The sequence below is a fragment of the Atractosteus spatula genome, chromosome 12 (genome assembly GCF_055471065.1).
Source record: "Atractosteus spatula isolate fAtrSpa1 chromosome 12, fAtrSpa1.hap1, whole genome shotgun sequence".
NCBI lineage: Eukaryota > Metazoa > Chordata > Actinopteri > Semionotiformes > Lepisosteidae > Atractosteus > Atractosteus spatula.
Window position 1 is genome coordinate 23,906,066 of NC_142717.1, and position 23,770 is coordinate 23,929,835.

Below are 23,770 nucleotides of genomic sequence, written 5' to 3' on the forward strand. Positions count from 1 at the left end.
TAGACATGACACTTCACAGCTTCCTCACCAAACTCTGGGACAATGATAAGAGCCACAGCTCTGGCAGCAGCCCAAGTTCCTCATATTCACATTATGACTCAGAACAATGCCGTAGTGAACCAATATTTTGTTAGGCAAGAAAGGAAGCTGTAAAAAACAATAACAACGACCTACTGCTCTAAAAAACACATGCTCCTGGAGATATAGGCCTATAGCCTCATCTGTAAATAGCCTTAAGTGGATAAAATAATTTGTCTACTTTTCTCTATGTGCTTGCTGGAATAGGCTCCGGCTCTCCCGCAACTCTGTATTGAATAAAGCGGTAAGAAAATACATGGATGTTCTCCATGTGTGTCTGGAGCAGTTAGAGCAGTTTCAAGAGAGAGATGTTCTACCATGAAATGTTGAGTATACTGTGCTGAACGAGACCCCAGTGATTCACCTGAAATAAATTAACAGCTCGTACTGGAGACAGGGACAGACTTAAGAACAGATTTTCTCTTTTAAATGAAAACGCGGCTTTGTAAATGTAGCTTTATGCCAACAACAGCTTTAAGCTTTCCATGTCTAAAAGCGAAGCAGGTCTGATGTTTAGGGCTGCCATAGGGGATTGCTGGGACTGAGTTTGCCCAGGGGAGGAAAACCTGATAATGTCTGTCAGCCCAAACACAAACCCTCCTCCCAACGAAGACCTGACGTGTGGCAGCTGCTGAAGACCCTGAGGGATGGTCCATACAAGGTGTCAGCCAGGCTCTAGTCTAGCTCCGCTGTGCACACCAAGAGGTGGAAAAAGTCATCAGCCAGGGAGGAATAAATCCTTCTCAAGGGAAAGCAGAACAACACAGGCCTCTGTCTGTGCCTTCGTGTCACTTCTATCGGTCAACACAATCTGCACTTCATTCCCAGGCAAACCTTTGGATGCAATGCAAAACTATCCAGAGACAAAGTATAAAGAGCGTTCCTTTAGAGTATAATGCTCTAGACCTTCACTATACACTAGGCTTTATGTTAGTCTCGTTAATAAATAATAGCCTTATAACACAAATTCAACGAGTTGAAGTGTGTGGGCAGAACACATGCTGAACACTTCTATTTTTGAACAGAGAAGGTCTCTAGCGGACCGGATACAAGTGTTGAAAATGCACACAGGCATCAGCAAAGTCAACCTTGGACACTTCTCTACAGTGAACAGTGAAACACAAATGCAAACTACGCAGAAGTGCATTTAAAACCGAGCAGGAGGCACTTTAGCCAAAGGATTGTGGGAGTATAGATCATGGCTACCCAGACAAGCTTATATCCTGGTCTCTTTCAAGAAACAACTGGATGAGATGCTTGCATCAACTAACTGCTAACTACCAAATAGATTAGCTAGGTGAGAGGGGCTCCACTTGTCTCTGTTAGGTTTAAGCAAGGTGTTTCATACACAGTGGATCCATGAAACCAATGTCTAGTTATTGGTGCTTTTGTGGAGTATGGAAGTTGCAAGCGTAAGAGTTGTCATACTGTAAGATGAGACAATCATGGCTCCTCACTTCCCAGCATTCTCAATAGCACTCATGTCTCCTGTGACAGGAGGCTGCTCTTTCAGAGTGGTGAGTTGTCCGCTGTGTGGGTGGTAGCAGCCGTCAGACACTCATAAGAGACACCAAATCAAATTGTGGGTCAGACTGCACATACTACATGCCTTGAACTTTGCCCCGTGCAATATGAAGCGTGCAAATTACCTTCAGGTGTAAAAGTGATCAAATGTGATGTCCTACTGACAGAACCAACATTTTCTAGACCCTACGCACAGAACAACCTCCTATTCCTTCTCTGTGGTTCACACACTGAAAGTCGCTTCACAACTGGATTTTGCTCCCTTTCTAATGAATAATAAGCAGTTTTTATGCCTGGTCTTGTCCAGTGTCCAAAGCTTCATGATTGTATCCTGTCAAACTAGATACCCTGTACTACAATTTAGGTCATCCCATGACAACTCTGCCTGCTCCAAACACAGTGCCATCTCAGAATGAATGGAAGTCATTATCATCAAGAACTTCTTATTTTCAGTAAAAATAAAATTCAAATTGCTGTTTGCTGGGACCCACTAGGCTTGCCGATTGCAAACTGGTATATTTCAGCCTTTGTTTGAAGCGACAAGGAAAGTTTGGGTGACTTTCTGTTAAAAATGAACTGGCCATTTAAATTAAATTAGCAGTTTCTGCTTGACATTCAGAGTGAATGATCTGTCATCTGGAATTCAGAGAAAGCTTTGAAAAGAGAGCTGGATCCACTCTTAGGAGGGGATCGGAAGATCTTGACAATGCAGTTTCGTTCACCATTCATTGATTCCATGAAACACAAAAACAAGATCACAAACTTTGGTTTCTGCAGAACTCTCATACCCAGAACTTTCTGAAATTCAACTTGAGAAAAAAAAACGTCACTCAGCGGCTCGGCGGCTAGAAGCCACTGTTCTCAATAGCGAATGTCAAGCACTGGGATCTTAACCTACTTTCTCACTGTCTTAGTCATACGAGGGTATCTTGTGATCTGTGTGATGTAATCTAGACATTGGATGCTAAGATCTGTTGGGAGCTATTATCTGTGAGAGAGTACATATACAATACATACAAGACGCATCCCAACATACAAAAGCCTACCACTAATACAGGTGAGGAGATGTCGCCCTGTCACCATCATTAAAGTTTCACTGCATAGAACATCTCATGTTTCACGTTTCACAACAACCTGCCACAGTGATCAGCGCTGACAACTATATAAACGTCATTCTTTTCAGTCCATCTAACTGGGTCATCAGGGCTCGCAGACGCAGGTTAACTGTTGAGGAAGCGGAGGCCTTCAAGAGACGCTTGAAAAGGGCCTTGAATTGATCAATGTTTGAGCAATGAAATCAGCTAGATTAGGCCAAATGCACCTCCTGCTGCTTGTAACTTGTCTTACATCATTACATGCCAGGGTGACCTCTACTCGAACCAATGAGCGATGCTCACGCCAGGAAGAAATGAGAAGTGGTGCTACAAAAGGAAGCACATCGGATTCATGCCCCAAATTCAACACAAAGAGGTACTGAAAGATTAAACTCTGTTCCTTCACTCAAACCAGGAATTCATAGATTATACTGAGTTTGAAAACTAGCTTTTAGATCAGACTTGAGACCCTAATGACCTGCCACACGTTCCTGAAGTGACGGCAAAAAAATAATTTATCTGTTAATTTATTTAATAAGAGACGCTGCAGATTTAACCATGGACGAGAGAATCAGAATGATGTTTTTTGGACTCCAATGATAAATCTGTGAGAGGAAACAGGTTTTACTTCTATGTAGAAGAAGTGAAGAGAAAAATTCTGCTGTTGTACGTCCAGAGATTGGGTCCACAACCCAGACAGCTGTCTCTGATGATGAGTGGTCCCACACAGATTACAACACCAAACAGAATGCCCAACAACAGTGGAGCCTCTCAATGCAAAGTTATGGTCTCTCGCACAAACAAGCCAGGTACAGTAAGCCTACCTACAGGATGAATCCATCGAATCGACACAGAATTGAAAACAACAGTAACCTTCCGAGGCAGCTACAAAGTCAAACTCGGTCTGTGCATGTTTGCAGGTCTGCATTAATTTAAGATCATTAATTTTCTTGGTACAAAGCCTGCAGGATCCTTTGACCTGTGAGCTATTGTGTATCCGCGCTATAATGCACAAGCTGTTTGTCTGAGTGGTTCAGCATGTTCCTGTCTCTCTCTCTGCATTTCTGCTTCACATACACAGACAAGGATTTCTCAGCTTCTTATCAGCTGGTCCACGTCCGCATGTTCAAGCAGCTCCCCGAGTTCTGCACCTGTGAGCGTGCGAGGCCGAGTCTGGCGGCTCTGAGCGAGTTACCTGCAGCTGTGCGACGCTGGGCCAGTCCATGTCTTGGTGCTGGGGTGCAGCAGTCCCCGATCTCTGGGACAGTGCGTTGCGAGTGGCCAGCTCCACAACACAGAGCGCCCCTGGAGCAGCGCCGTCTGACTGCGCTGCTCTCTCTCCCTTTCGCTACCAGGAAATGCCAAGTCACTTTAACCGAAACACACTTCCTCCACACTGCAACAAAAATGCTTCAAACCCCTTCCTCTTTTCTCACTGTGCGTCTCTATATACGCGCGCGTGTCTGCGCGTATCAGCCTCTCTCTCTCTTTCTTACTGGGCCGCAGGGGTACGAGCCACTTTCAGCGTTACAGAGCGTATGTGAGGCATCAGACGTTCGGAGGGCAAAGCAGGCCGGACCCCACTGTCCTGTGGAGATTCCTAACGTTGTACTGCCATCCTGAACTCATCTACTCACTATGCGAAAGTCCAGGATCAGCTGGAGTTCGTATTCACACACAGCCTCTGCTTGGTTAAAATAAGATTGAGGAAAGCTGGTTCCTAGGTATACCAATGGTTGTTGGGAGTAAACAATTACCTAAAGATAAAGATGAGTTTTCAGATATAACTTAAGGGGGAAAAAGATATCATTTCTGACAACATCTAAAAGGTAGGAGAGAATACCCCTCTCGGAAATTATGAATCAGTTCACCTTCTTTGGATCGGGAGTGAATATCAGCACAGGAGTATGACAAACTACCCTCACCAGCTCGACTGGTGACAATCAGCCCCACTGAGAATACAAACTGGCACACGCCCACAGATCACAGACCATTTACCAAAGCCCGGTGATATTTTCACATGCCAGTGTGGCTGGGGTTAGCTGGGCCTGAAAAATGGCCGAGACACACTGAGCACTGTGCTCCGAGTTAATACAACAGGCTAAAAGCTGGAAAAGATACTGTAGGCCCTGGAAAACTGCACATATTGTAATTTTTTTATATTTACTAAAGAATATATGAGAAACCCATGGCTCTATGACTCCCCCAATCAGGAGTGGTGATCTATGAAGGAGCACATTTACAATATAAATATAGAAGTTAATTGTTTACAGTGTCTGCAGGTCCTGGTATGGCTCACTGCCTGCTTGTGAAGCAGTCGTTGTGTGCAACTTGTTTAGAAAGCTTTGCAGTTCTTGTGCTGTTTGTCAGGCCATTAAGCTAACACTACAAATGAAAGAAAACTGGCCTAAAAAAGGGTTTGGGCACCTAAAGAACATAACATTTTTGTTGTCAGTGCTTATGCAGGATGTAGATTTATTTCCATGGTACCAGATTGGCTAGATGCTGTTTTGGAAGACAGCTTGGCCCAGTCGAAGTGAAAGCAGTGTCATTAGACACTGAACTCTATCCAGTTACATTGACTTCAGCACTGACAGACAAGCCTCGTCTTCCTTTCTCAGAACACACAAACCCAGCATGGAGTGAAAATAGACTCACCACAAACAGATTGGGCATCTTTAAATGAAAATGATAATGCCATTTGTAGGAGTACAATTTATAGAAATGTCATTTATCACAACACACTGTCAGAAGACTATCTTTGTGGGGATATTTTTTTCACACTTTGACCATAGAAATCACTGGGAAGTAAACGTACCCCCACACACTGGCTGAACAGCTCATCTGGTTGCAATGAGGCTAGACAGCATCATGATGCTTCTACAGGCTGCTCCTTAACAAAGCAGATTCATACAGTACACACTTCATATACATTCCACACAAAACAGTGACATTATGACAATGATAAGAGTTTCACTCTACCTGACACCTGACCTGTGGTCAGCTATGAAAAGGACACTACTGTCAATACTTATTTAGTGTTGGGTTGAAGGTGTTTTGGGAAGGTTGGTTGGGTTGGATTTTTGGGTTCCCACGCAGGGGCATGTTGTACTGACAGGTTGGACACCTCCATTTGGGGAATATCTAGATCAAGGGTGTCCAATCTTGGTCCTGGAAAGCCAGAGTGTCTGTGGGTTTTCTAGGTCTCCTTAAAGACATACCAGCCCTCCAGGAGCAGGATTGGACACCCCTGATCTTCCTGATATTCCCCAAATGGAGGTGTCCAATCTGTCAGTACAACATGCCCCTGAGTAGGAACCCCAAATCCAACCCTTCTCTAGATAATCTGTTAATTTCTTTGGATCAGGCTCCCAATTCACCCGTTCACTGTGTCCCTCTAACTCCTCCTCTTCCTTGGTTCTCTCTCTTTGTGGCCAGCAAACCTCTATAGCATATACGTGTTAACTGGCAGCGACTCTGGCGTTTGAGCGTTTCAGACTGGCCTTCGGCTATGTTCTATTTCGTATCTGAACGTTGTGTCTAAGTGCTGTTTTACTTACAACAGTTCAAACACCTTCACGGCTAGGTGAAATCACTGGAAGTGCTATCTATCAGGATCCATCACATGAGCCATGTGTGATTGGGATACAGCATTTCAAGCCGTATTCTGTTGACTAGAAGACCCTTCCATAGATTCCTCAGGAGTCTGAACAGAAAGGTGCTCCAGGCAGGAGCGATCAAAGCTTAACATCTCGGTGACAGAAAATAAGGGTCCCATTCTGAGTTTAATATGTTTGTGTTCGAAGTCTTTATGGAATCAATAACAGTTGAAGCCAGATATAGCTCAGCGTCTATTACTGTAACTTACAAAAGATAACTGATAAGAGAGATTAAAGAGTTTTAACCTGGTGAGACATTTCTTCAATATTGAAACCCAGGTAGATGAAAAATCTCTTCCGCAAATCTGGAACCTACTGTTCTCAATAATATGTTGGATATTGCTGTACTGATTTTATCTTGACGACGTGTCTAAGTTTGTCAGCTTTGTTTTGTTGATGCTCAAGTGCATTCAGATCGAGAGAATTTTCAGGAACACTTTTTACATTGAAATTGTGAACAGACAGCTTCCAATCAGCATATGCATGTCTAAGGAGGCTATGTAATTATTTCCAACAGAGAGAGGAAGGTGTCTGTTTCTGCTGCGTTAACAATCTGAATCGTTCCGCTCAGAGCAAATATGAACGCGCGCCTGTTTGCTCTGAACTGTACAGATGTGCTGTTACTTCACAGAGAGAGACGCGGTGATAGAGATGAACTGTTACAACATTTTCCTGTTATTTTGCACTGGTTGCATGTCTTTATGATCTATGAGTTACACATCATTGTACCTTGTGGTTTCAGCTCTGCAATTAGGCCGACAGAATGTTTCAATACAAACATGCCGAGATTGTGCTCCACACACTGAGAATCAGGAAGAGTACAAGAGAAGCAACTGGGTCAGGATAACCAGAATGCCAGAATAACATGAGTACCTCAAACTAGATGCTAGTGGAATTGGTCAAAATGCATTGGTCAAATATTTCCATGCCTACTCTTGGTGTACATCAGGTTTCTGTAGGTTCATCAGTAGTACCAAAGGCCAAGACACCAGCTACTGCTGTGTTAGTCTCAGAACCAGCAGTACATGCCCTGGTGTGGTCACTCTGTCAAGGCTTTTTATTTTAACATGACAGTCCTCTGTATCCCTCCTAACTTATCACAAAAGTTAAAACACTTACTCTGGAGAACATTTTTAAAAAATGTCTCTGTATCTCTCTTTTCTTCCTCAGACTAAACATCTTCAGATCCTTTAACTTCTGTATGAGAAAAGCTTTCTTCATGGAAAGAACATTCTATCACAAAGGGTAAGATATATTTCCACCTCAGAAAACCCTGCCTGAACAAAACTCCCTGTTGCCCGACTCATTTTGCATTCAGTTGATAAAGTAGATGCATGTTTCTCCAGGAGGAATCTCTAAATGCAGCTGTCTGACTGGTGATGAAAGCCGTTCCATGATCTGGTAACAGAGAGAATCAGAGAATACTGTGACTCATACAGACAATGACAAGACTTGAGTTTAAAACTGATAAAGAGGAATGAGAAATTTCCACTTTGCATCACACAGTTCACAACAACAGCCAGAACTATATCACATACATTTCAACATGGCAACATTTCTGCTAATTTCTCTGTAATATGAACTGCAGCTTTCTGTTGTAGTTAACAATAACTTAAACCTTCCACATGCATTATTACTTGGGTTCATGAAACTGCAGTTTTTTTATTTATCTAAACTTGGTGTGGGTTGTGCTTGATGTTAAGGTTGTTAGACTTCATGATGAAGTAAGTCCTACCAAAATCCATTTAAGGTTCTAAACTTTGTCTCTTCTAACCTAAAAGGGCTCTTTTAACCTTGAGTTGTAAGCCAGCCCAAGGTTTGGCCTACATGTTTGAAAAACTCTCTTCATCATTGACAAGCTTTAAATAAAAGTTTCAATTTTACCCAGTGATAACTCTAAGCCTGTTTTTAATCCTGTACCAACCCTGTCTATTACCATTAGGCCTAACAATGTCCCTGGCACCACTCTAACCTGCCCCACATTGGAAGCAATGTGAAATCCACAGATCAAACCTCTTTAACAGCACTGATGCCACCATCTAGCCTTCTATTAAACCTCAAGACCAAGCAAAGCAGGCAGACCCCTCATAGGCCCTCTCTGGAATGGCTCTCACCGCTCCTGCATTCACACACCTCTTTCTCAGGAAGACAAGTGATTTGGGATGATAGGTTGCAACAATAGAAGGAACTAGGTTACAAGAAAGTTGGGATCTATTACCAACAAGTGGAATGTAATGCTCTGGCAAAAGTTGAACTGAAACTAAAATCAGCTAGAAAGAACTGAGTGGTGCGTGTAAGTAGAACGTAAGATCTTTCCGATTCTCTCAGAAGGGCATAGACTGACAACAGATACAGTAAGTATAAACCTTGGTCATGGCATTTTAGTTCATATTGTAATATGCGTACATGACAACTACTTAGATTATGAGTTTAATCATTTGGTAAAACCTGGGGCTCAATATGTGAAGGAACACATTTGCACTTTCACAAAATGGCGGCATAAAGGAAACTGCATTACCCAGGATCCTGTATAGGTAAGCAGGTTTCCATACCTGGACTAAAGGAAAGGTGATGTCCAGCCTGGTATAAAGAAAAGGTAACAACACAGTGAAAGGGGAGGAGGGAGACCTTTGATTTGTGCTTTTCATTTCTTTGATTGCTTTCCTTGATTTGTTGCAGATGATCTGGAGCTACCCATGACCGTGCTGTAGGTGATTCTTGTGATACAGGATTCTTGTGCGTGAACCCTGGCTGGCATACCCTCTCTGGTATTCGGACCTCGAATACTATTTTCACTGCTTGAAATAAAAAACACTGATGCAATGTGGAGGAAGAATTCGGTCCTCAAACACTCTGGCGACCCAGCCGCAAGCGTTACAGTGGGAAACTATCATTGAACATTTAAGCGCTACAGTATACCTGCCTGTGGTTAATCCAAGCAACCTCCAAAAGCTTTGTGACAATCATGATATGATCATTTAAATGGATTAATAAAGAGATTTAAGTAAATCAATTTTAATTTTCAGGAAGAAAGCACCATGAAGTCCTGAAGGAGCATGAAGCCACTATCAGACCTCCCTGTTTTGACTGTACCTTAGTGGATAGTCACATGCCTGACCTTAGACCTGGGGAATGTCACAGACACTTGCCAAGTGGAGATGAATGACAGTGTGGTTAGTTTCCTACCTACTGATCTTCTGCCTCTGTGTACTTTAGGTAACATTGACTTCCATCAGGTCCAATAGGGAACACATCAGCCAGAAACATATTCCTCATTGCACTGCCAGTGTCAAAGACCATTTAAGGGATCAACGAAACAAGCTCAAGACATCTGCCTGAGCAAGACAGCAAGACATCTGGTGGAGCAGGGACATGAGGCCTTTTTTGGGATCACTAGAAAAGTATAGATTGTGTTCTACAAAATGCGATATTGTTGGCAGCTTGTTAGCAAGTTAAAAATGAAACCGCACATAAGAATGTAGAATCTTCAGAATGTATCATTAATTAATAATAATAAATCCTTACACTTATATAGCGCTTTTCTGGACACTCCACTCAAAGCGCTTCACAGGTAATGGGAACTCCCCTCCACCACCACCAATGTGCAGCCCCACCTGGATGATGTGACAGCAGCCATAGTGCACCAGTACACTCACCACACACCAGCTATCAGTGGGGAGGAGAACAGAGTGATGAAGCTAATTCAATGAGGAGACCACGGCACGGCACAGCACAGAAGGTACAGTATCTTGGATAATAACCGATAACGTGTCCAATGTGGCGAAAGAACCATGAAAGGATCCAAACAGTGATGCTGATATGTCACTAAGCTTGAATTGGTTAATGCATCTCAAGAGCTGAAATATTTAATATTGTAATGGAGTCTCTGCTTTGATTACTCCTCCATGAATTTAGCATGTTATTAACAAAAAAAAGTTAGAGAACAATATACTAATAACGATAACTACCCCATATAATAATTCTTTACACTTGTATAGCGCTTTTCTGGACACTCCACTCAAAGCGATCACAGGTAATGGGGACTCCCCTCCACCACCACCAATGTGCAGCTCCACCTGGATGATGCAACGGCAGCCATAGTGTGCCAGTACACTCACCACACATCAGCTATGAGTGAGAAGGAGAAGAGTGATTAAACAGAGTGAAGAAATTCATGGGGATTATTAGGAGGCCATGTTTGGTAAAAGCCAATGGGAAATTTGGCCAGAACACCGGGGTTAATACCCCTATTCTTTATGAGAAATCCCCTGGGTTTTTAATGGCCATGGGGAGTCAGGACTATGTCTCATCTGAAGGACAGCGCCTTTTTACAGTATAGTGTCCCCATCACTATACACTGGGCATTAGGATGCACACAGACTGCAGAGTGAGCACCCCCTACTGGCCCCACTAATACCTCTTCCAGCAGCAACCTTAGCTTTCCCAGGAGGTCTGGTACTCACACCTGCTGAGCTTCAGTGGGGTTATCAGTTGTGAGTTGCAAGGTGCCCTTTTATATTCGCTTGGATAACATGATGTACTGTACATGTTATGTCTTCTAGGCAGCCAACAGCAACAGGTAGACAGTAACAATGTAGTCTTGAGAAACACCTTGACAAGTCTGAGCATAAGCAGCGTTTCAACACGGCCGTTTCCCTGGACCATGATTTCAAACTGGGTTGTGACAACATCAAGGAACCGTTGACTAAAAAAAATGTTTCTTGGTTGCCATAAGCAACTGTCTTGGTTTAAATATCCTCAACCCAAGACATGCATAAACCATTTTCTAACCCACACCAATTCCATCAGGAATACCTGCTACTTACTTCAGCCTACAAAACCTACCGTTTCAGAGGACATTGATCCACTGGCATATGGAAAGGAAAAGCAGAAAATAATTCCCTTCTTCATTAAACTTGCCTGCAAATAACAATCATAACTCTTACAGCAGCTGTAAGAGAGACAAGGTATTAAGTAGATCAACCCTGCCATAATGTTAAAAGCTCAAACACAAATGCTAACCTAAAAATATATTTAAAATAAAGCATATTAAGTAAGTTTTTGGAAGCAATGTGGTATTTTATTAACTTATGACAAGTACAGTGTTATACATCTGTGGACTGTTTTTCCTAGCATTCCATTGAATGAACACAAGGATACTGTAAAATATTATGACCTGTACTATTAAAATCAATGCTGAAATCATTATTCATAGGACATGAAGATTTGCCATGAGTAACACTGGAATAGACCCTCTGCCTATGTTCTGCAGTCAGTATTATTTAAAATGCCCTTCAATACTGTATCCACAATTTCACTGGGACATTTTAAGGCATTCATTTAGGAGGTAACAACTTACTGCAGCATGGTTTTCAGTTTCTTTTAAGCAATTTGGTAAAACAAAAGACGTGTTACACATTATTTTTCAGTCTTGTTCTTTGCAGTTGTTGCAACAAAGAATCTTGTAAACAGTAGTCCTGAAATGCTCTTGTCTAGGCTTGAAGGTGAGTGGACTTGTTTAGATTGCATAAAGAATAAAGCTCTTTGACTTTTGGCAAACATGCTGCTAATGCAGATATCGTGATGAAGCAAAATACACTGGGAAAAAAAGGAAATGCAAAGTCTTGTTGCGTTTCCTTTCTTCTCTTTTCAACATGGAATAAACCTTTAACTTGTTCCTTTGCAGCCTACGCTTGCTGACACAGCTACCTACTTGAACTACGCTGGAAAAAGTCAGAATAAAGCACCTAATGTTAATGTTGCTTTATTAACCCTGTACAACTTCTTGCATTAGGAATTCATCTTTTCGCATACCGCAGCTTGCTCTCCATGAGACGCAGACACACAGACAGGGAGAGAGAAGCTTGGGGTCAGAGCGCAGGGTCAGCCATTGTACAGCACCCCTGGAGCAGTTGGGGTTAAGGGCCTTGCTCAGGGGCCCAACGGAATAGGATTCCTCTGCCGGATGCGGGATTTGAACCAGCAACCTTCCAGTCACAGGAGCAGATCCTTAGCCACAGAGCCACCGCTCCGCCCCTTTTTTTTTTACCTTGTGCAGTGTGTCATCATTCCAGTGAATGGAAGGCCAATATACTGCATTCTCACAAGGAATTAGGGAGATCACTAACACAAGGGGAGGGTGGATCTCCCAGTGTATAAACCAAGTAAAACCAGACAGCACGTCAGACATTAGGTTGAAGACATCAGTGTTCACTGGATGATGGGCTGCTGTTCAGACGGAGTGGCAGAAAACCTGGAGAAATGTTTTTGAAATACTGGCCCAGAACCTATGTTGAGATCCTGAGTAAGACTACCTATCGGTTTCTCTCATATAAACATGCCATTCATTGCCACCATTAAACCTACATAACCCGATTTCAAAACTACAGCACAAATCAATATGCAGGGCTGTTAGAGTTAGGTTTCGAGTTTTCATTCATGCCTGAGCTGTTTGGCAACAGAGTTTGAATAAAAATCAAATTTGTTTTTCCAATGTTAATTGCCCTGATCTGGCCCCTAGGGTCTGATCCCATGGGGGGGCAGTCCTCCTGTTCCAAGGGCAACTCTTACTGCTTAAACAGTCATTCCTGGGAAGGTAGTGGGTGTGCTGATGTCTTAGAAAGACACAAAGAGCAGGGCAAGATTTGCAACAAACTCCCAAGCTAGAGCTGATGGGTATCAAGTCAAGACTGTCGGAGAAACACATTTTTTAATGCCCAACCTATGGCCAAATGGTATCTGCCCTGGTCTACTATAGCCTAATTAAATACGTAATTCAAGAGTCACAAATGAAACAAGAAAAACGTTAGCAGCCCCGACAGCCTGGGCTCTCATGAGCAGGTCCTTAACACAAGACAGGGATCTGTTACAAGACATAACTGCATTTATAATCTGAAAAAAAAAAACAGGAAATGAAACACTGGGGGTATTTCTACAAAATGGGAGAAAGGCAATACCAGAAATAGTGATCCAGACAGCGTCTGCTGCTTGATTCACCTGTAAGAAATTGGGTATCAGGGCGATTCCTGCAGAGAGCCCACCACCCCACGCGGCCTCTCTGCCACCCTTCCTTCACACTGCTGACACTAACAAACGGATGTCTTCACCAAGGCCCCCTTTGTGCTGGCCTTTGTGTAAACTCCAGTTCTCACTAAACGGCGCCGAAACATGCAAAAGAAAAAAAACTAAATGCTAAAAACGGCAACAACTCATCGAAAGCACAGGAAACAGTAGAAGAAGTGTAGGTTAAGACCAATTTTATATTTAGCCTGAAAAGAAATGGGATTTTCCAGTAAGCTTGGGCAATGCAGAAGGTGGGTAAGAGGTATTTGCTGTTGTCATCGCCTACCAGCTGCAGAGAAACCCGGAGTAAAACACCTTGCAATTTGTTAAACCTTGTATTGGAAACGCTGGTGGCACATAATAAAGGCACAGAGGAAACGTTCCGTCACGCCACACAGCACACAGATAGCAGGCAGGGCAATAGCGAGCGAGACATTAGCGCTGTAGGAGGCGATAGGAAGAGGAGGGAACCCGTTATTCAGCACACAGATTTCACTCTGAGCAGGCTGTGATTTTCATGTCAGCACCCCACTCAGGACCTCTTGGTATTCCCCTGTAATTCCTGCAGCCAGCCAGCCCCTCCCACCACGTTGCCTCCATTTCTCTCCATTTCTGTCTCTCCGTCTCTTTTCTGTTTGCCAGCAGCTGCTCTATATAACTCATACCAGGCGGGCATGTGAGGGCGGAACAATAAAAGCTATAAACACTATAATGGCGATTAATGATATGTGCCTTCAGAAAGTATTCACCCCTCCCTGAACGAATGCGAACATCATTGTGTTAGTACCACATTCTGTAATGCGCTGAAATTATTTCCCCCCCCCTCAATGCACAGAAGGGCAGCACAGTGGCGGAGCGACTTGCTTTGCTGCCTTGCAGTGCTGGGGCCCTGGGCTCAGCTCTGGACCTGGGGAGCGATCTGCATGGGGTTTTGTATGTTCTCCCCACGTTCCCATGGTTTCTCTCCGGGTGTGGGAGTTTCCTGCGGCCCTGGTATGAGTTTTTGCCTGTGTGTCTGCCCCACGATGGCCTGCCATCCCATCCAGGCCGATCCCTGCCTTGCACCTCTTGCTTGCTGCTATAGGCTACGGGTCCCCCACGACCTTGTACGGGATAAAGTCGTTCGAAAACGGATGGATAGATGGATAATTGACTCAACATGCGCAATTATAATTTTTATTTTTATTGTGTAACAAAAATTTATGAAAACCTAATATCCTGTTTACAGATGTATTGACCCCCCACCCCGCTGCCCCCGGATCAATATTGTTTAGAAGCACCCTTTACAGCAATTAGAGCTTTGGGTCTTTTTGGGCATGTCTGGATCTTTGCACATCTGGATGTTTTGCCTATTCTTTCGTGCAGATTTGTTCAAGCTCCATCAAGTTGGATGGGGGGGGGGCATCAGTAATTCACAATCTTCAAGTCCTTCCACAGATTCTCAGGAGGTTCAAGTCTGGGCTTTAGCCGGGTCACTCAAGGACATTCATCTTCTTGTTCTGAAGACACCCCAGTGACACTTTGGCTGGGTGCTTGGGGTCGTCGTCCTGTTGGAATGAGAATCTTCATCCTAATCTAAGGTCTTTTAATGACTGAAGCAGATTCTCCTTAAGGTATACATATAAATGTGTTTCTATTTGAGTTTGCAACATAAATTGTGGAAAAATCCAAGTAGGATGAATACTTTCACAAGACACCATAAATAACCCAGTTTTAGGACATCAGCACATTCAGTACAACAAGCCATTCCAGCTGAGTGCTACCAAGACTTTCATTTCTCTCTTTCAATTCACTGGACGCTTTGTCCTGGCTTATGGGTTACAGGCTGGGGGGCACCCAACGATTAACATCTATCCAAGCAACCACAGTGAGAGACTCTGCAGAATCTCTACTCCTAAGAGTAGCTGCGTGGGTGAGACTCTGCTGTGGCTCCCTTGAACTGCAAAACAACCTATAATTACGCAGCTAACGAATCCTGGGCTAATTACCAGCAGCAGGCAATTACCTGTTTCCAGAATGACTGCTTATCACTTTCAAGCCTCCTCTTCAATAATTGCCCCTAATTTACACACAGTACTACTCTCCTGCTATAAGTCCCCTCCTCTCTCTGTGAACTGGAGAGAATGGGTTGACATCAGCTGCTTAACTCCCAAGTCTAGGACAAACTACCGTATCACTCTAGTGCCTGACAGGAAACCCAGCGATAACGTGTTTGGTCAACAAAGATTTCAACAGTATTTGTTAATCACTGCTGATCAAACAAATAGTTACTGCAGATATGGTAGTCACGCTGAGCTGTGACTCAATGGGGAAAGCATAATAATGGGTTGAGACTATCCGCTGTCCCTGATGTTACATGTTCATCACACCCCTCACAGAGTGTATCACAGAAAATACTTGAACCTTCAGAAGCCACACTAGATCCGGAGACAGGTCCGATATGATACCTGATTAATGTGTGTGGAATTTTAATGCATCCTGCTTCAATGAAGAATTCTTCAAATGAAACTATAAGTTCAAACCAACATTACTGTGACACTGGGCCAACCTGCTCTGCACCATGAAATAATAATAATAATAAAAAAACTTTATTTTATATATCGCCTTTAAAGGTGGCTTCTCAAAGCACTTTACAGGATGACAACAACAATAAATAAGAAGAATACACAAGACAAAACACAATTACAATATATAGAGCAGACCGTGGATGGTGGTACTAAGAAAAGCAGAGGGGTGAAGAATGGAACCAGTTAAGTAAAGGCTTTTCTAAAGAAGAGGGTTTTGAGTCTGGATTTGAAGGAGTTTAGAGAAGGTGACTCTCTGATATCCTTGGGGAGAGAGTTCTAGAGCTTGGGGGTATAACAGGAGAAGGCCCTGTCACCCATAGAATGTAGACGGGCTTGGGGGACAGTAAGGAGAGCAGAATTAAAAGAGCGAAGGTTGCGAGGTGGGGAGTAGGGCAATAATAGTTCAGACAGGTACTGAGGTGCCAAGCCATGCAGAGCCTAATAGGTGAGCATGAGGATTTCTACACGTCTACACGGAATTTGACCGGAAACCAGTGCAAGGACTCCAGGATAGGAGTAATGTGATCATTTGCACTAGACCTGGTCAGGATTCTGGCTGCTGAATTTTGGACATACTGCAGTTTGTTCAAAGTAGATTTAGATACCCCAGCGAGTAGAGCATTACAGTAGTCAATTCGAGAGAACACAAATGTGTTCATCAGCTTTTCAGCCACAGTTAGTGATAGCATAGGGCGTAGTCTAGCAATATTTCTGAGGTGAAAAAAGATGTTTGACCGTATGCTGCACATGTGGGTCGAATGTTAAGACAGAATCGAATATAACCCCAAGGTTTTTCAATTTAGATTAAAGCTCAAGTACAGAACCATCTACAGTTGGGGTTACAGGACTGGCTTTACGAAGTTGATGGGGGGGTGCCAATAAGCATGACTTCAGTCTTGTCGCAGTTAAGATGAAGGAAGTTTTGAGTCATCCAAATTTTGATGTCAGAGATGCAATTAGATAGAGACAGCCACAACAGTGTCAGATTTGGTATGGATGCATATTTGAGTATCGCCAGCATAGAAATGAAAGCAGAAGCCATGTGATTTTAAAAGCTGACCAAGTGGAAACATGTAAATGCTGAAGAGCAAGGGGCCCAGTATTGAGTCCCGAGGAACACCAGACTTAACAAGACCAATTTCAGACCTGTACCCATTAAGAGAGACAAAGTGACAGCGATCAGTGAGGTCAGATTTGAACCATTTGAGAGCAGTGTCAGAAACTCCAAACGCAGTCCCAAGACGAGAAAGTAAGATGTCATGGTCAACAGTGTCAAAAGCAGCACTGAGATCAAGAAGGATGAGTATAGAAAGAGAACCAGAATCAGAAGCTATTAGAAGATCATTAGCGACTTTGACCAGGTGAAGTTGACGGAAGCCAGATTGGAGGGGTTCGAAAAGGTTGTTTGTCATGAGGTGGTTATGTAACTGAAGAGTGACAGCATGTTCTAGAATTTTTGCAAGAAAGGGTAAGTTGGAGATGGGGCGAAAATTGTTAAGATTGTCGAGAGCCATGTTAGGCTTGAGATTGTGTTTGGAGTTTCTGACACTGCTCTCAAATGGTTCAAATGCATTTTAATTCTCCGCTGGCCTGCCTATAGCACAGACTTAGATCAACCCATTCTTAACTGAGTCAGCAAGATGGGGTACCTGCCGTCTCTGAGGAAATCCCATAAGTCAAGCTAGCCACCTGCTTGCTTTGGCTGATGGCACAATAGGCAGAAGAACAAGGATTGATACTGCACTACTTTACTGTTCTAAATAAGTCATGGGACATGTTTTAGTGATTTGGGGCTGCAGGCTCTCAATGAGACCAGAACCTTCTTCCTATTATCCAAATTGCTTCACGCTAAATACCCACCAAGTGAACACTGGAACCAAATGAGTTTGCTGTGCTGTTAATGACTTGCAGTGTATATAAACTGGTCCAGTTGTGAGTGTGCGCAGACTTGTGTCCATGTGTGTCCTGTGATGGACGTGCGTCTTGTACCCAGCCACGCATCTGTTCCTTGCTGGGATAGGCTCCGGCTCTCCTCTGGCCCCATATTGGATTAAGCCGCTAGAAAATGAATGGATGGACCCCTGGGAAATTAATACATTGTCTTAGTCACTGCAGGAGCCAGCTGCTAGATGAGCTAGACAGCAAAAGCAGCAAGTTACCCGTAGGGCAGTTCTTGTTTTTTTTTTATTTATTAAAGATGATAATTATCAGAAAAACTTAGGAAGGGACAGAGATGGCAATGCTTTTCTTTTCCACCTTGACTGTAGGTTTATTCTACGTGTGACAAGTTTTTTCAGCCAATTGAATGCTGCAGTGTGTTTCTCCGCTGACTAACTGAGCCATCACAGCTTCTCTCTTCAGGGCACAGCGGCATATTGGGCTGCAGGGCTGTGTGAGATGGGTGCTGGGAACAATGGGGTGCGAGATGACATGGCTCAACATGAACCTAAGTGGATGCCCTCAGCTTTGCCTGAAAAAGTGCTGTGCATGCTGCCTGAAGAAGAAAGGACTCAGCAGTGTACAGGGTAGGTCTACAAGCATCCTAACGTCACAGCATGTCCTACAGCAGAATCTGGGTGCAGCACTGGGAGTTTTCGGGACTTTCTTGTGCTGGATGACACCTGTTTTACAGAGGGGCCCTGGAGGACTGGAGAAAACCCCAGTTGGCAGGATTTAACATGTCCTCTCCACTTGTCACACTGCCAATTCAGCAGTGTTGAATCATCGGGCTGTGCACACCCGCAACAACACAGGAAGAGCACTCATTTATAAACCTGCTGTACAAAGCTGACAAATCTCCTCCCTGCGCAAAGCAGGGAGAAGCGCGGCGGACTTTCAGCCCTGCACCTTACACTGTCTCTCCCAAGTGATGGAAAAAAAATTGAGTTTGATCAGGCTTAATGAGGTGCGGTTTCCTGTCCAAAGCACAGATATTTATTTACATCACATATATTTTAATACTCAAGTCCACGTCTGCCTATACACACTTACTCAAAATAAGTCTGAGGCATGACTCACTGAAGCACCTGGTGCTGGCCTGTGTACAAGACATCAGAAACCTGACATAGCTGGAACTGCCGTACAGTGACTGTCAGTCCATTAATCTGCAAGACAGGACATTCCAAAGGGAACAGCTAATTAACAATGCCTTTTAATAAACACCCTTGCTGTTCATGTGCTCTCCATGATCAGTAGGAGGAAGCAGTGCAGAGAGGCTGCTTACTGTAAGAACTTTTCCAATCTCGAAGTCAGCAAATAGGTGTGGGACTATATGTGTGTGTGTGTCATGTTACTGGCAGTGGGGAACTGATCTGATCAGGAAATGATGCAGTTGCTGGTAGGGTGAAAATTAAAATACAGATGGTAAGAAAAACTGGCCCTCCTCCCTTTACCCACATCTCAAGTTCCATTTCCAAGGATGCTCAGACCACTATTTTAAAATACCAATTCATATACATATGTAAAGGATTTGAAATTTAAAAGGATGTTAAAGGACGTAAGGGAAAACTACATTTACTCCTCCACTGTCAGTCAATCATAAAGATGTCACAGTGGAAAACTGTTGAAAATGATATAGCATGTTTAGAAAAGCTGATGCAGCCCTCACACACAGGGCTCAGTGGGTGCGGAGACTTCAGGGCAGAATCTAGAGCACTGCTTTCCAATCCTGGCCCTGGGTAACCCTGTTTTTTTGTTCCACTTGGGACTTAACTACAGCTGGTAATTTATCTACCTGCTGGTTTACTTTTTTTTAACTTAAACCCTGGTTTCAAAAACACCCTGGTTACATTACATTATTTTCAACAGTCTGAGTATACTATGTACCGTCTCTTCAACTGAAGTGATAAGAAATGTACTCCCTTTCTTCAGACCAAAACAGGTGATGAACTGATGATGAACAGACACAACTGTGAATGGCACTATCAGATACTCCCTCACTGTGAGTGTTTTTCTTTCTACTTAAGTCTAATCGGTCACATTTCAGCTGACACACCTGCCTAAGAACAGTTTTGAAAACCACTAAATAGTACAGAGTTGATGCCAATTATGAACCACCATTCACGTTTTTAAGAGCTAAAAACAAATGTAAAAAATAGGTGTCGAATGGAAAATTGAAATTAATTAGACAATGATTAAGAACTTAGCTAGAGCAACATCTGGAGGACACAGGGGTCCCCAACAACCAGGATAAAGAAACATTGATCTAGACCATGCATGGGGAGCCCCAGTCCTTTAGAGCTATACAGTTCTCTGCTTTTTATTCCAGCTCTGTTCTTTGCTACCTAACTGGGCAAATTATTTAGATGGGAGATGAACTGCCTGCTGTTTTAAGTCTTAATCAGTTGCTCACTGAAAGGTGTGAGTTAAAACCCATTCTTCAAAGACTGTTGTTGACCCTGATCTAGTCACTTGGGATGTGTAGATCCTCTGAGTCTGCTTGATGAGAAGCTAGAAATCTGTCCACAACCCTGGAAAGTGATACTACAAGATGCGTACATTACAGCACTGACTCTGGCTTGTCCCTAAACTGCACTTATCACCTCCGACTGCCAAAAAAACTTGGGGAATGCCCAGACACCTCTCTCTTCCTTATAGCCAGAGATCAAAAGGCATAAATAAAGAGAAAAGAAAACTATTGGGGTTCTAAGAGAAACATGGAGGTGTGATATAAGGGGAATATGAAGCCACATTTACCTCACAAAGACAAAAGGGGGGCAGAATGAGTATTAAAGGCGTTATACAATATAATATTAAGTAAATGTTTTTAAGTTATGTTTGGCTCTCTGTGCAGATGTGCATCTCTTTCAATGTACAGGCTGTAATTGTTGAATAACAGCAGCGATCCTGGATACGTGCAAAAGGTGCCAGTAAAGTGGTCAGAAGACTTGCACAAGGCTGCTTTGCTGACAAGGGCGCAAGGCTTTTGTGAGTGGTTGATGTCAGATGGCCCCGTTTCCTGGTTTGTGTGGTTGACCTGTGCAGCTCTCATGGTTTAAACCTGTTACACAAGCTGAGTAACCACAGCTCTATGCTGCAGAGTAAACACAGGGAGTGGAGGGATGTGGGGGTGGGGGGCAGTACAACAAGAGCAGGATGGCCCTTACTTACATTTAATCACAGCCTCTCATTTGCTCGTCCAGCATCAGCAGAGAATTCCCCTACGCCAAAAGGCTGGACCTCCCACTGTAGGCGAATTTAATGCACCTAGTTTTCAAACAAGTGATATCACTGTCTGTAACAGACAAGCTGCCAAATAAGCCCCATTCAAGACTGAAATGGGCTTGAATGATGTGGCATGAACAGGTGAGAAATCCCATTTTCTCCTCCAAAGAAATCCTTCTTCTGACCAAACTAAACATACAGATTATAGACTGCAAGTTTGAATGTGAGAGATTTTCTACAGTGAATGAATTTCCAACATGGGAGAAGCAAGAATCAGTTCTCTCTAGTTTAACTCCGTCATCACCTGACAGTGAGAACACATAGGGAATATAAAAGAAAACCCTGTGCTTCGACCTCCTCATTCCTTCTACTGCAGGAGTTTGGTACGACAGCACTCTAATTGGTCAATTAAACAATTTTGTGTACCAAACATTTGCATTCAGCTTTAAGTCACAATAACTCCTTGTAGCAAAATACTATACAGTAGAGTCTCAACATCTGTAAATTTAACATTCGCAAATTCACTCATTCACGATTGGGCCTGGCTGATAGTGTCTTGTAGGGAAGATGAGCAATGAGTCAAAAGCTGTTAGGCACAACTTTGAAATTAGAGATGCAACAGACCAAGATTGCGAGACGAATGTACCTCGTGAGTGAGCCTCTCCCTGCCCCTGCCCAAGTACCCTCTACCCAGCATCTGCATTTCTACACGGTCTTGTTTTAAATTTTAATGAAAACTTCGGGCTCTGTGTTGGCTGTGTGGCGAATAACAGGCTGGAGCCAACTTTATAGGCAAACTGAGAGTGTTACTGCCCTTCAAGAGCAGCGTGATAATCACAGAGGCAGAGACAGAAAATGTAGACGTCGGAGGCAGAGGAGCATTTCATATTGTTTATTTTAGCTGATTGCTATAAGTTTGTGAGCAATGTTGTTTTTTTTTAGTTCATCAATGTTATTTTCATTAACTTAAAGCCAATGCATTAGTACTTTAATTATCATATAAGGGTTACTTATGTCTTTTAACCATACTTACTTTATAATATTGTACATTATGTGATGGTATAGGAGGCAGACTAAGCAGCTCTGTTATGCTCTGTTCTGAAGATAATCCCACACATACCAGCCTCACATCTCCAGGATGTGTGTGACTTGGGCCAGGATAAGACTCGAGACTCCTGCAGTGCACTGAGAATGTCCTGATCACACCCTACTCTGAAACCCAGAGTAAACCGCTCATGTATGAAATGCTGATGTAGTTTTTGAGTATAAGAAAGCTTACAAATCAGAGGAGGTCATTATACCCATACAGCCCATTTAGAAGTTAACAGCCCCTCGATCTCATCCAGGCATTTCATGAAAGAAGTCAGGGTGTCAGCTTCAACAACATGGCTCGTGGGCATACTACAGTCTCACAATCCCCCATCATCTTTCTTCAGCCACATGTTACAAGTGGTAGAAAACCGCACAAATATGGGGCGATACTAAGAATGGTAAATGCAGATAAAATTATTTGGTTTTGGGGTTTGGGGACTTACTACTGAAACATTACAGACAACCTCTTCTCGGTTATGAATACATTAATCTACCAAGCTTCCAGTTAGAGATGTGGTTGTTGACGTCACTTAGAGCTTGCCGCTTTGTTGCTCATTTTATTATGGCAGGACTCTCTGCGAGCACAATAATAGCAAGGACAGCCGGGTAACTGAACAGAGGTCTGTCAGAGGTTTGAGTCAAAGTGAAACAAAAATCATCACTTTATAACAACGGCCCTAATACTGAGCCCTGCGTCTGTAACCCCTGTAACCGTGGTGACGCCGCCAACTCACGACAACCAGCTCAGCATTTCCACCTGCCTGCGCTCACCAGGAAACTAAAACTCACTGCCCCTCTTGCTCGAAAAACACGAGACATTCATATCTGAGAGCAGTTCAAAACATTACACAGCATTTCCACTTCTTTGTGTCTCAACCTGAGAGTACAAGTGACAGTGCTCAGTCTTGATTTACCGGTACAGCACAACAGTGCACAGCAAGTCCTGGAACAGGGAACATCAGAATTTACTTCTTCATATGAAAGATCAGGTTCCCATAAACTGTAGTAATTTGCTACAATAAACAAAGATCACTGACATGTGACTAGACATGTGCTTCAATAGGGGTGAAAACATCTTTCATATGTTTGCCAATAAAACACACCTGCACTCACATTATGTTTGATTATTACACTTTCCTTAGCGATATGAATACTTCACAGTATAACGGTCTAAAAAAACTGAGAACCCAAATGAAACACAATTTAAGTTGAAATGTAAAGAAAGCAGGTTGAGCAGAATTGTAAGAGAGTGGAAAACTAACAAGTGAACAGACAGTGGTCAGGTCAAAGAGAGCAGACTTTTAACTGGAATACCAGTCAGTTCACATGCCTGCACAGTAATGTCAGTGTGCGACACTACAGGCTGTCCGTCTTTAGTGTAATAATAATGGCCAAACCTTGAAACTGTCCCCATGATAAAATTCCATTTGTAAGAGACATTACCCCCGTGACAAAGCCATTGGTGTCATCTTGGTACTGTTGTTCACTGACAATTTTAAAATTCGTAATTAGCCCCCCAAAAGTTTTTTCC

General features: G+C 43.1%; 1 protein-coding gene across 2 annotated transcripts in view; it reads right to left on the reverse strand.

Moving 5' to 3' along the window:
* Positions 1–23,770, reverse strand: part of nbeal2 (neurobeachin-like 2) — a 96,709-nt gene that overhangs the window by 65,081 nt on the left and 7,858 nt on the right. The gene's annotated exons all lie outside the window — the stretch shown is intronic.